Consider the following 4,951-nt stretch of genomic DNA (forward strand, 5'->3'; position numbering starts at 1 on the left):
CTGATGATTTCCAGGTGTCAATTTTCCTGTTTAAAGAGCAATTAGTGTGAATGTGCATACAGTGAAAAGAGATTTGGTGCCTGCCTCTGTACTACACAATGTTGATTTTCCTCTGTAGAGGACAGAAAGAACTAACTAAACCTATGGCTGAAACATCCTGTTATGCTATTGAAAAGCACACATATTTCTTCTAGTGAAACTGTAACATAACTAATGTTGGGGGTGAGTATTCAGGAAAGTCTTGGTATGGAACGTTTTACACCTGGTGTAATCTTGATCAGGGCTGCTATAAGAAGGCCAGTGGGATGTTACTTCGTCATTGGGACAGCATGGTGGTTACCAGACCGGAAAGGAGGATGCAAATACAAGAGCTGAAGGGTTTTCTGAGAAGAGGTGTTCATGGTACTAAGAGAGGCTGAAGGAGTTAGATGGCAAATCACTCCTTATTGAAGAAAGGAAGAGCAAAGAAGGGGCAGAGTAAGGTGCAAAGGCCCAGGACACTGGTCCTGTCTGTGTCACCCTCTGGCTGCAGCAAAGATGTGTTGTCTTCACCTACGCAAGTACCCCAAGCTTCACCCTGGAAACAAGAGCAGGGACCATGTTCTCCTCCAGTACAGCTGATGCAAGGATCTGGCCCCACACCTTCCATCCCTGCTACAGTGCAGCCAGTATAGTAAATAACAGGTTTGGCCTCTGCTGGCTACTGCTTCAGGAGCAGCCCTAATTCATAGAAGTCAGTTGTTGCCCCAAGAATAAATAGAACAAGATTAATGAATGTGAGGGAAAGCAGTGGATCAAGGAGACTTTGTAATCTAGCAAGTACCAGGGTACCCAAAGCACCTGGATCAAGTGAGGATCATGGGAGCTCATGAACATATCACAGGGCATGATTTGTCAAACATGGAAAACAGAGGCAGCAAATGCAGCCAGTCATAAGGAAGGTGAAGCTTCACCTGCTAAACCTTAGCAGCAGGTTTTTCTGTATGATGCAATATAGGTGAGGGCTGTGTCTGTGCCATGCATTTCACACCAACAGTGCATGAAGCAGTTGTTGCTGGGCTCAGCACGGAGCTCAGGAAGCTGCACATGGACACATCCAGGATCTCAGTATTAACTCCAAACCCCATGAAACATGTCAGGACCCATCCTGTGACATAGGAACCACGTGGCCTGGCTCACACCTAAACCAGGGCAGCCTGATCCACCCGTGCTGGAAATGGTCCCTGCTCAGTGCTAATTGCCTTCCCTTCCACACCACAACCAGGAGGTGCCTGTGGTCCTGGTGTGTTTCCCACCATAGATAAAGCCTTTATGCTCAAGCCACTGCTCAGCTATAGACCCTCACCCTGCTGCAAGCTTCTCCTTTTCCTGCACCAAGAGAACCCACTCCTGCATCCTGGAGGAACCCATGAAGCCAAATCCTCACCAATGGTACTGCCAAAAGTAAGGAAGGTCTAAGGCCAGGTTCTAGAGTGCACTAACCTGGTCTAGTGCAAGGCATCCCTGCCTGTGGCAGGGAGGGTGGAACCAGATGATCTTTGAGATCCTTTCCAACCCAAACCATTCTGTGAGTCTATGAAGCATATAGGCAGCAGGTAGAGGAAGTTGATACTTAACGCATTCAATTCTATATACTTTTACAACCCAATGTATATTTTCAGGCCCATATATCTATCTATCAGCCCCTATATTGGAGCTACCAAAAACCACACCTGGGGAGACAGTGTTAAGATGCTGTAGCCTGAAAAACATGAATCTGCACCTAAAGCAAACGCAGCATTGCAGAAACCTGACAGAGCAGCAGCTGTGCAAGAGCAGCCCACAAGAAGCAAGGTGCTGAGCTGAGGAAAACCCAATGTTCCCATGCAAAAACAAATTACCCACTGTAACAGCAGAGGTGGAACCAGTTAAAATCATATATGAGAATGCAACACACCCCACCAAGTCATGTGGGTGCTTCTCCAGGATTGCTCACTACGGATGCGAGGCATTATAGATGTATGTCTTCACATGAACAAGAGCTTCAGGATTTGACCTGCTGTCCTGATGGTCGTGGTTGCCTGGCAACACATGTGTGGACCAGCTCTGAAACCCGGCTGTGATGCCACAAGCTGCTTCTTCCATGGCTCTCCACTACCTCTGCCATCTGAGAACAGGCAAGGGCCCAACACTTCACAGCTCCTCCAGCCCTGCCTGCATCATTCCCAGCTTCTGCTCTGCCAGACATCAGTCATTCAAAGGCTCACTTCATGTGGAGCTGTAGTTTTTCTCCTCTAGCCCTTCCCTAACAGTTCCCAACAGCCTGTTCACCTTTCCAACGGCTGCTGTGAGCCAGTGGTAGCTGGCAGAGGACCAGTCACAGTGAATCCAGGACACTCACAGCTGGGTTCCACCATCAGGCTTGTATTTCCCATTTATGCTACTTTGCTTATGCTGGCAATGGATTCCAGTCACGGAATACCCAGAATACCACCCAGCCAGCTTTTGTTTTCAGTGCCTTGAATAACTTTATCTCAGCAAACTCTGTCACGCTGCTGTTCAGTGCACAGCACAGCAGCTTGCACAGCTCTTTGGAGCTCCACAGGGAACAATTTAGGACCTGCTGACATTAGTGTCCATGCAGGAATGTCATGCTGAGCAAGCCAGAGTTGTATGATGGATAATTTATCAACTGCCCATGGTTGTTCTGGAGTTTGGTCTGGTCCAGAACACACAAGCTGGTTCCAGGAGCAGTGTGAGCACTGTGAGCCAGCCATTGATTCCTGCCCCACTGCCACAATGCAGGCAGTGTACAGCCACAGTGAATACCAGCTCTGGGGACACAGGAGCAGCCTGTGAAGTAGCTCAGGTCACAGCTTCCATATGGGAACCCAGTGCAGGAAACACATCCCATGCACCTTTCCCATCTCTAACCCGAGCCCTGTGCTGCAGCACGTTCAGGCTGCATGTGTAAAGCAAGGACCAGAAAACAGAGCAGGAGGAGGCAGAGGTCAAGTGTATGGCAAAAGGGAGAAAGACAAGACAGAACCTGTAATTACGAGGGAGTGAGTGATGTGTTTCCGTCACCCCCTTTTTCCCTATTTCCACAGATGTTTGGAAACCCCAGTGACAGCACCAGTGTTGCACGTACTCTGGAAGAGCTCGATGACAGCTCAAGTGTGGCTCTTCAAAACCAGATCACTGCACAGCTCAAACAGAACTTGGGCAACACGGATGAGGACAAGCGCAAGGCCCCTGTTACTGACTGGTGGCTGGTTTTCCCCTGCAGTGTCCTGCAGATCCAGTGGGACAGGTTTCGGTGTGAAGTCTTCCAAGCGCTGTTGAGACTCATTAACAAACCGTTTACAGCTACAGAGAACAGGCTTCTCTTTGTTCCCTTGCAGAGCAGGCTGTGCAAGCCCCTGTTCACACTGGCTCCCCAGAGAGGGCACCATAACCATGCCCAGGACTCCTCACACCACATTGCCCTGCCACTGCCTCAAAAGCACAATCAAGTCCTCAGTGACAAACCCCAGCAGCTGATCCAGGACTAACCAAGTGCTTCCTCTTTGTTCCAGGTGGTTAAAGGGAAGGTAGGAGGAAAACCACCACTGCTCTGCCTTGTGCTTGCACTGGAGCTGAGGGAGCACACGCAGAGCCCCAGCGAGCATTGCTCCTCACACAGAGCCCAGCACTGCAGGCCTGTTCTAGCACAGGTGTTATAGCCATGATGGAAGAACCAAATCTCTCATTGCCCCACAGATTTCCAGTAAAGAGCTTGTTAGAAACAAACCAAACTCCCAAAACCAGAGGACCAAGAACACCCAACCTACCGAGGGCCCAAATCTCTCCTATATTTGGGATGCTTTCACACATCAACCAACACCACGATGAACAAGCCTCCACACCACACACCAGTGCAGAGGGCATCCCCTGCCTCCTCCTTCCTCCCACCACCAGCAAGTTTTCATAGTCCTGCACCACGTCACCAACTACAAGCTCACCACCATGGAGCTGCTTGCTCCTTCTGCTCTCTCCGTTAGCTGCAGCCGCACCAGGGCTGGGGCACAGGGATGACCATGCAATGCCCAGAGAACTTCCCAAGGTGAGCTAAGGCACGGGGAAAGGGATGGAGCAACTGCCCTAGGAGGACAGAGTTGGGCTTGGTCAGCCTGGAGAAGAAAAGGCCCCAGAGAGACCTTAGGGCAGCTAAGGGGGCTACAAGAAGGCTGGAGAGGGGTTTTTTACAAGGCCATGTAGCAATGGGACAACAGGAATGGCTTAAATGGAAAGATTCAGACATTAGGAAGTTTACTGTGAGGGTGGTGAAGCACTGGCACAGGTTGCCCAGAGAAACTGTGGCTGCCCCATCCCTGGCAGTGTTCAAGCCCAGGTTGGACAGGGCTTGGAGTAACCTGGTCTGGTGGAAGGTGTCCCTGCTCGTGGCAGGGGGTTGGGACTGGATGAGCTTTGAGGTCCCTTCTGACCTAACCCAGACTGTGATTCCGATTCTCACTCTTACTTGGCTCAAGAGCTGCTTCTTTCATGACTTCTCCTCACCCCACAAGCTCTGACAAAACCACTGCAGCCAGGGCCAACAGACCACAGCCAGGAGCTCTGCCCTGTGCCTCAGCCCAGTGCTGCTGCTGGCACTGACCAGCCAGTGCTGCCAATACCACTGAACACCAACTCATCAGAACACCTTGTCCTCTGTCCTGGCTCAAGAACAAGGCCCATAACCATTCCAGGAGCTGTATTTTCAGGTTTCTCTTCCTTACACACCCACACAAGGTGTTTATCTCCCCCACAGTGATTTTCAACATCAAACACTTGAGCAGGTACTCAGGAAACTGAATTTAGGGAAATAGAAGAAAAAAGCACTTAAGCATACACATACATTTAAGCAGAGGTATTTCCTGATTAATCAGATCCAAAAACCCCTCATTAACCAGAGATACACAGCAAAAAAATA

The sequence above is a fragment of the Melopsittacus undulatus genome, chromosome 1, assembly GCF_012275295.1.
Source record: "Melopsittacus undulatus isolate bMelUnd1 chromosome 1, bMelUnd1.mat.Z, whole genome shotgun sequence".
Lineage (NCBI taxonomy): Eukaryota > Metazoa > Chordata > Aves > Psittaciformes > Psittaculidae > Melopsittacus > Melopsittacus undulatus.